The sequence below is a fragment of the Ursus americanus genome, chromosome 33 (assembly GCF_024610735.1).
Source record: "Ursus americanus isolate L20-20 chromosome 33, mUrsAme1.1.p, whole genome shotgun sequence".
Classification (NCBI taxonomy): domain Eukaryota; kingdom Metazoa; phylum Chordata; class Mammalia; order Carnivora; family Ursidae; genus Ursus; species Ursus americanus.
In genome coordinates, this window is record NC_142159.1 from 14,475,710 (window position 1) to 14,484,629 (window position 8,920).

The window sequence follows — 8,920 nt, forward strand, 5'->3', positions numbered from 1 at the left end:
AAACCACAGACATTGGGCAGATATCCTGTATCTCATTTTAAAGGAGAAAACAAATTTAAACTATACTGAAATTATTTCTTACCTAACAGATGGGCAAAACCCCCAAAACTTTGATAAGAAGACTCAAGAGAAACAGAGAAGGAGGATCAGGTATGGAATAAAAACTTCTGTGAGTGCACCTTGTTATGTCGTTTTGATTTTGGAACCACGTAAATGGTTTACATAGTTAAAAAACAAAATTCGATTTTTAAAAGCAATTCTTTTTTTTTTTTTTTAAGATTTTATTTATTTATTTGACAGAGAGACAGCCAGCCAGATAGGGAACACAAGCAGGGGGAGTGAGAGAGGAAGAAGCAGGCTTCCAGAGGAGGAGCCTGATGTGGGGCTCGATCCCATAACGCCAGGATCACGCCCTGAGCGGAAGGCAGACGCTTAACAACTGCACTACCCTGGCACCCCTAAAAGCAAATCTTAAAGTTTAAACAAGTGAGCCTGTTGATAAAGCTTATCAAGTTGGTGGCATAAGCACCAGAGAAAAATAAATACATCAACTGACCTGAGGACAGTATCTGACTACACATTTGAGGCAGCACACAGTTTCGGGACAAAGGAACCACATAAAAAAACTCAAACAACATTCGGTGATCTAATGGTCAATGCAGACAGTGGCACTGCTGGTTAGTAACATGGCTGGGAAAATCCAAAGCCCCAGAATGCAGCCCACTTGTCCTGGGAAGGATGAAGTTCTGTGGCCCATTGAGCATGACGGACTGGTACTCAAGTAGAAGGGTGAGAGGGGAGGAGAGAGCAAGATGAGGCTTGACACAGGCTTACCCAGAGCTTGAGGGCAGCAGAGGCCAAGCCAAGGAACTGCATTATCCTGAGGGCAGGCAAGCCATTTGAGAGTTTTAAGCAAGGGGGAAACAGTCACATGTGATCTGTGCTTTATAAAGATCACTGGCAACAGTGTACAAAATAGATTAGAAAGGAACAAAGGAAGAAGCCAGCTGGCCAGCTCCGAGGCTGTTGTAGTAATTCAGGACGAGAGATTATAGTAGCTTTAACCAAAAGAGAAAGGGGACATCAATAGGCTTGTAGCCTAAATAAATGTGTGCTATTTGCGGGTAGGGAGTGGAAGGAGGGTGGGGGGTTGACAGAAGGGGAAGAACATGGGGGGACTTTCTGCTTTTTGCAACTCTGTGGTGCCATCCACTGAGACTAGGAACTGAAGATAAATACCAGATGGAAGAAAAATGGCAAGTTCACTGCTGCCAGAGCCCCTGACATCATCCTTCAGAGCCAGTGGGGACAAGGAGCTAAAGGAGTCAAGGACAAAGACCCAACAGTCAGGGGGTAGTCTTAGAAAGCTGAGAAACAGATGAAACTAGCAGATTAGATGACCTCTTGCAATATTTTCTCAAAATCAGAAATAGAACCACGCACTGTTCACTTTGTTTTTATATTTTAATAAATTTCAAGTAACCAATATTTAGAGCCTCAAAAGCTAGTAATCCTTTGTTTCTAATCTCCCTCACCCTTCTTGGGCCCTCCCTTTCCTTCATAAAAATTTACTTGATCAAACGTTGAGGGTCCCAGAATAGACTGTCTGCTAATAGCAGAGGTCACTCGTGCGAATACCTGCAGGGGTCAGACAGATGTAAAATCTCTCTCTGTAAATGTAAACAACTCACTGATAAACACTGTATGGGCCAAACACACCATGGCCCACAGCAGTTTTCTACCGAGGTCCCATGTTGCAAAACGTCCCAAGATAGACTTAAAGATAGTTCCTTCCTTTTCTTTCCATTTGAGTACTAATAAACCAGAAATTGCATCTCTGAGTGGACTTTTTCAGAGGTCCTAGTATTAGGTAAGTGAGGTAAGTTTGGTTTCAGAAAGAGCTGCTTCCCTTCACAGACACAGAGGGATGCCAGGACAAAGCAGGGGCAACATCCCTCCTCCTTCACTCCTGTCTCTGCCTCCTTGAATCCATCCCTCTCCTCCTCCTCCCTCCCTCCTACCCCTACTTTCCTATGGCCCTGAGGCACCAAGTCCATCTACGGAAGTTGATGCCTAGAGCCAAAGTGCTAGGCTGCTACCACTCTTCCTTTCACCTGTCAGAAGAAACAAATACGGCAACTGCTACCAAGGTTGCCAAGACAACACATCACCAGTGTGGCAGTCTCCTGTAACATCATGACAATGAGCTCTGAGGCATTTCTGAAGTAGCTCATTGGGTAAGTACCTCTACCAGACATGATCACTCTCAACCATGCTTGGCCACTTTTGACAGGAAACAAGGCCCGGAAAGATACTTTCAAAACTGCAGTCAAGACCACACAGCAGTAAGAAGTAACTGGTTTCAGGGGGATTCTCAACACTACTTTGGGCCAGTGGTATTACATGTGACATTTCATTGTTGGCTCTGCACCTTGAGGGTCAAGGATCCCTCTGAGACCTAATTAGAGAGATGGGCTCACTCCCCAGAAAAAATGACATTGAGACAAATTTGCAGGCAAATTCGAAGGATTTGTGGGTCCCCTGCAACTCAACAATTTACCCCAGATTAACAACCTGGGATCAGCTATAATGTATTTACTTCATTTAAGGAAATGAAATGTTTGGTGTCATGAATTTGAGGATTTGGGGTTAAATAACAACATTGGGGAAATATAAGGAAAGCTAATGTTCATTCCTTACCCTTCTTTCCCCTGAGGGCTTCAGAAGCTTCCAAACTGCAACGGTCTCTGCAAATCACACACCGAACCCCCTCCATGACTTAAAGAAAGTGACAATCTCATCTCTGAATTTAAATGCCCTTAATATTTAATTCTTTCCTCTACATGGCTCCAGCTTGCTTTCTTCGCATTATCGGGATGATGGCTTTAGAAGGCAGCCTATTGAAGATCCGGAAAACCATAAATTCCAATTCAATTTCCTTGTGAAAATCAAAGAGCTCACTTTCTTGAAGAGCTGAAAGCGGCTGAGGGGTCACTGCCTTCCTCTGGGGTGCTGGTACAGGCAGTACTCCAGAAGGGTAACATAAATACTCAGTATGAGGCAACAGGGCATACCAATTTGTTTTTCAATCTATTTTATTTCAGTTCAAAGCTTCTTTGCAGACAGCCCAAGAAAACAAGCCACACTTTGGTTATACTCAGTCTTCTTCAATCTCCAAAAGCAGTTGAGTATTGCCAAAGTGTGGCTTGTTTTCCTGCAGTGCCTGTCTGCAATGATGCTTTGAACTGAAATAAAATAGATTGAAAAACAAATTGGTATGCCCTCGCTCCTCCTGCAGCTTTATATTATCCTTCAAAACTAGTGTTACCACCTTCTCTTCACCGGAACCCAACAGACCCAAATCACAGAGTAAAACTGGAATATTTGAAATGTGAAGGTCCCACCCAAACCTAAAATAGCAATTTAATGCAGGGCTTATTGTTAACATTGCATTAACATGCCATTCTCTGTCCAGTTCCTTGCTCCATTTGCTGGGCTGGATTACATCTTCTAAGGACATGTGCAATCCGGTTACTAGACACAGTTTAAAGCAAAACTTGACAATGCTCATCTTCCTATACAGTTTGCTTGATTTCTTACTGCTTCTGCAATTTTTCACATTCATGAACCCACACACCTTTTTTTTTTTTTTTACCAAAAGTCTGCTACTTGCTTTAAAGCATCCAATGCCTTGCATAAAGTATGCAACATTATTTTGAAAACTTTCAGAGGAAACCCAAAATCATCTGCAAACAAACTTTGAAATGACTGCCAACTAGAAGAAACCTATCATCTTCTTAGACTGGCTTAAGAAAATGCACATGCCTCCAATGGAGGAACACGCTAAAATAATGAAAAGTGCTCTGAATAGACAGTTGTATAATTTGATTGAAAAAAAAAAATTAAAAGCCATTTGGAAGAGTTCCTCTCTCTACAGAAACATTAAGAAAAAATAAGATCTGTTCCTGTCCCCGCACCCCATCAAAGATAGAAACATACACACGTACCCTCAGTTCTGTTGGTAACATAATCCTAGATTTTTGTTATTATTTAGCACTTCAAATAAACTTCCATTTGGGGCCAACTTTGGTTAGTTTTCTCTAACTGGAATTCAGCAACACGTGTAACAACAACAAAAAGAAAACACCCAACAGGTTATTGCATTTTCTCTTAATAATCCACAAAACAACCTTTGAGGAGGTACCATCATCCGCCTTTCACATATTAATCTGTAACTGGCCCATGGGCGGGCCGCTCTCTCAGCAGTAAAGCTGGCTTCAGGGCCAGAGCCTCGGAGCACAGGACTGAATCACAGTACCACTACTCACTTCTTCCACTCCTCCAACACCCCAAATTCTTGCCACCTCACAATCTCTGAGCCTATTAAAAAGTTCTTCCTTCCCAGGAAGGACTCCTGTCTCCCCTCTCCCTTCTTGCTGGACTGGATCCTTGTCACTTAGAGAGTTTCAGCTTAAACTCCCTTTCACCAGAGGCTTGCTGGGCCATCCCGGTAAGAGGGGTCTCCCAGCATAGCGCTGTTTGACTGCCTTCATCACAGATGTCACTATTTGTCTTAGACATAAGGTGTTAGGTCCCTCCTGCTCATGGTAATCATAAGGCCTAGCACAGTGGTGTCTGGTACATAGCAAGCACTCAAATATTTGCTCAACCAATGGCCTGAATTTATTTAAAACTTAACCTGACTACAAGCCGTGGGCACGGGCTAGGAGCTGATACAAAAACAGGTGAGGTGCGCTCCTGCCCTTGAGGGCATCCCAAGTTGGTGGAAAAGATAATAAACACATGGGATAATATAGGGTGGTGTGATCAGCTAAGGTTCAGATCTCAGCTCCCTTGAACATTCGCTATGTAACCTCAGACATCTCTCTTCTCTGAGTCTCAGTGTCCTCATCTTTAAAATGGAAATATTGGGGTGCCTGGGTGGCACAGCAGTTAAGCATCTGCCTTCGGCTCAGGGCGTGATCCTGGCATTATGGGATCGAGCCCCACATCAGGCTCCTCCGCTATGAGCCTGCTTCTTCCTCTCCCACTCCCCCTGCTTGTGTTCCCTCTCTCGCTGGCTGTCTCTATCTCTGTCGAATAAATAAAAAATCTTAAAATAAAAAAAAAAACTTTAAAATGGAAATATTAATACTACCTTTGCCATAGTATTGGTGAGAAGACTGAATGATAATCCACGTAAAAAAAGCACATAGTGCATTAACATGCAGAAATCATTTAATAAATATTAACTACTAATTTTATTATGATGCTATAAACAGTATCTGAAATTACCTTTGTTTACTTGTATACCCTCTGTCCGAGACCCTACTGAATTTAAATTCTGTGAAAGGCTAAGATCACGTTAACCTTGTTCACCACTGTATTCCCAGGGATTTGAACATCCCTAGTACATAGTAGGTGCTCAACAAATACTGAATGATTCATGAAAGCATGCAGGCAGGCATGGGGTGTTCTGAAATCATTTGTTAGTTAAACTAGAATTGCTAGGTTGGGGAACTACTGCCATAGAAGAAAGGCATCTAAAATCAGAAAGTAGGGTGTGGCAGAAGTTTGACGATTTGGCTAAGTAAAGAAAAACTTCATTTTGAGGTTGTAATTATGTGTCCATAAACCATATACAGATTTGGATACAATTTCAAGCCAGAACCATGGAGCCCCAGGTTGAGACTTGAAAGAAGTTGAAGTGGTATGAGGTGGGTTACCAAGTAGAGGGCTTCCAGGGGTGAGCTCAATTTGCCAGACCTATAATCTGCACCCTTTGGAAGCTCAACCTCAGAATTTGGGCTTCCTCTCTTAGGTGGAAACACGGAAACTTACTTATGATGAAGTATTGTTAACAAAAAAACCCTCAGGTATGAACATAAATAGAGCACCTGGCTTATTGTAGGCATCTTTTATCAAAAATAGGGGAAACAATTCCCACGTTGAGTAATAGATCAATAAGACCAGAGCTTTAGGTGTACGGGATAGTTTTAATTGGAGTTTGCCATTCCGTGATAAGTGATCAGAAGAACCGCTGGACAACACTGACCAGTCTACTTGTGTCTAGAGCCGGGGTTGGCACACTTCTGCGAAGGGCCAGGCCTAAGTATTTTCGGCTTTGTGGGCTATGCCATTATCTGTCGCAATTACTCAACTTAGCCCTTGTTACAAGAAAGGAGCCACAGATGATACAGAACAATGAACATGGCTGTGCTCCAATAAAACTTCACTTGTGGACACTGATTTCATACACATTTCACAAATTACACGAAAGTCTTCTCCCCGCCCCCAGCCCCGGCCATTTAAAGATGTAAAAACCACTATTAGCTCCCAACAGACAAAAACGGGGTGGGGTGGGAAATTGGCCCAAGGCCGGAGTTTGCCGACGCCTGGTGCACTTGGCAGAAGAAGAGGGGGGACAGGCTAGAGAAGCAGCAGCGAGGAGGCCTCAGATCGCGCCAAGTAGCAGACGGTGAGGGGCGAGGGCAGGCCCCAGGCGGGGGCCAAGCCAGGTGCCAAGCCGGGTACGCCCCGACGGTGCCCGGCGGCCTCTCCCCACCGCAGACTTACAGCCGAGCCTGCGCTCGGGGTGGGAGCTGCCCCAGGGGGTCCGCGTCCCGGGCGAGAGGAGGCGACTGGGACTTGGCAGAACCCGCGGAGTTCGCACGCCGAAGGGTCTCAGCGCGCCCCTCATTTGGGGCGCCTCTTGGGCCTCAGCTACTAAAGGGGTCTCCACGCTGAGTCCCAGCCCCGTTTCTATGGTTACCTGTTCAGCACCGATTCAAACTGCCGTTCTTTATTGACAGCGCCATAGAGGACACGAACACTCCTGCCCGAAGGGAACAATAAAGCTTTCTCCATTCAACAGCGCCAGATACGCCAGAAGGCGGCCATTTTGAGGCCGGCGCGTAAGGAGTATAAGCGGAGAGGGGGCGGCCCGACCTGCCCCGCGCGCCACAGTCACGTGCCGGGGGCGGGCCTCACGGGGCGGAGCCTGCGTCGCGCGCGCCCTCCACCCACGCTAAGACGCAGGGTCTAGCTGCGTTGCGGGCTTGTTCTCTGACCTGTGACCCTTAACCACTCCCTCTCCTCCCCGCTCTCTCTTTTGAAAGTTTTAGTGGGGTTCTACGGACTCTTGCTGGGGAAGTGCTAGGCTCAAGATCTTATTTCAAGAATGGCACAGAAGTAGACCCAAAGGTTTCTCTACATTTTTCCAAAACATGTTCACGTGTAAGGCGGAGACGTGACCTGAGCCGCGTCCCCAGACGCATCCTCATTGGTCGACAGGCTTGGCACTGCTCGGCCATGATAGGCTAACAGGCTCGAGTCAGCCAATCGTAGTGTCTTGAAGATATCTTGATCCCTCCTCTCCCTCCTACCGCTCAGGAATTTAGGGGGTGTGTGTAGGGGGGGAGATCATAGCTTTTTTGCTCAGTTTCTCTTTCACACGCTTTCTTACACAGTGAGCGTTCCACGTTGGGGCTCCTGTTGCCACCCTCATGCAGCCCAACAGATTAAGTCAGATCCAGACAGTATCACACAAATTAAGTCACATCAGCGCTGACCCACTGAACCTCACACTGTCACTCTGTCACTGACGCGCAGCCAATTTTTCTGTCACTGCCAGTCCATGCCGCCCAAATCCAGCAGTTTCAGTACAATGCCGAGTTCCCTCTGTGGTTACAGCTGTTACATCCACAATGTCAATATTCGGTCGTTCTGAGAGCTGTCATTGTCAGACTGACTCCCACTCCATCACCGTTTTTAATCACAAATTCAAACTGCTGGGCAGAACTGTCACTTGCATTGTTGCTGTCATTGGGCTCATTATTGTTTACTGTCACTGTCCGATAGGCGACCACTGTCAATGACCACAAACTTCAAACAGTTCCGTATAGTGTAGCAATTGGACTCTGTGCCCAGCTGTCACCCTTTCGGTTGTTTTCACTGTCATTGTCATTCAGCTACTTTCAGAGCTCCATAGTCAAGCCAATATTTAGCCGGCCCCTACTGGGTACACAGCTGTCCTTGTTACTGCCCAATTAGTCAGTTTCACTATTATACTCCCATGTCACTGTCACATTCAGAGTCAGATTTACTATAGCGGACATCCAGTCACTTTTGTAGTCACTAGAGCCACACCACAGCTGTTGTCCCCCCCCCAATCATTCATTTCCACCATCTCTGCATTCTCCTTTAATAGGAGACCCCAATATACAGGGTTGCCAGAATTGGCAAACAAGCAACAAATACCTAGAATGGTACATGGCACATAGTAGGTGCTTAAAAATATTCTCGAATTAATGGATTTTTTTGCAAAACAGTATTATTGCTGATACACTGTATGTAAATGTGAATGGCTTGAAGTTCAAACATCTCAAACAATAAGAATAAGTTTGCAGCCATGATTCGTCCTCCCTGTTCCGTTTTACAAGGTTCTGCATCCTACCGGGACTAGGAGAAAACACAAGAAGTGTGGCTACCATGTATATGAATTCCTGGGACCACAATTACAAAGACTAGGATTTCTTAATTTTGTATTTCTTATTTTAAAAGGAATATGTGTTTATAAAATATAGGAGGGATTCTTTCTTTCTGAAGGACTGTTTTAGCTATAACAAACAAAGCATGCCATCCTTCAACACACTCATACACAGTCATGGGTCAGTGGCTGCAGTTTCTCCATGACTGTTTACGTGAGGTTTTGCATTATTAGAAGTTCCCAGGGGACTGCTTTGCCTACAGTTCATGAAGAACAGCATAGGGTCATGGAAACAATGGTGCCGGCTTCCATCTGGCCATCACATGGGAGAGTAAGAAAACAAGGACAGGAACCTCTAAGGACTTCATCTCTTCAGAGAGCCTCAAGGATTTTTGGAGAAATAACTTGTGCTTCCCAATTGCCAGAAGGACC

The 8,920-nt window shown here is 45.1% G+C and overlaps 1 protein-coding gene across 6 annotated transcripts in view; it reads right to left on the reverse strand.

The window, feature by feature from the left end:
• The window catches only part of ZBTB40 (zinc finger and BTB domain containing 40), a 75,398-nt gene extending 68,461 nt beyond the window's left edge, over window positions 1-6,937 (reverse strand). For all 6 annotated transcript variants that reach the window (XM_087858482.1, XM_045781974.2, XM_045781975.2 and 3 more), the window contains exon 1: window positions 6,773-6,937. The gene's annotated coding sequence lies outside the window, so the exon portion shown is untranslated. The remainder of the gene's footprint in view (window positions 1-6,772) is intronic.
• Between the last annotated feature and the right edge of the window lie 1,983 nt (window positions 6,938-8,920).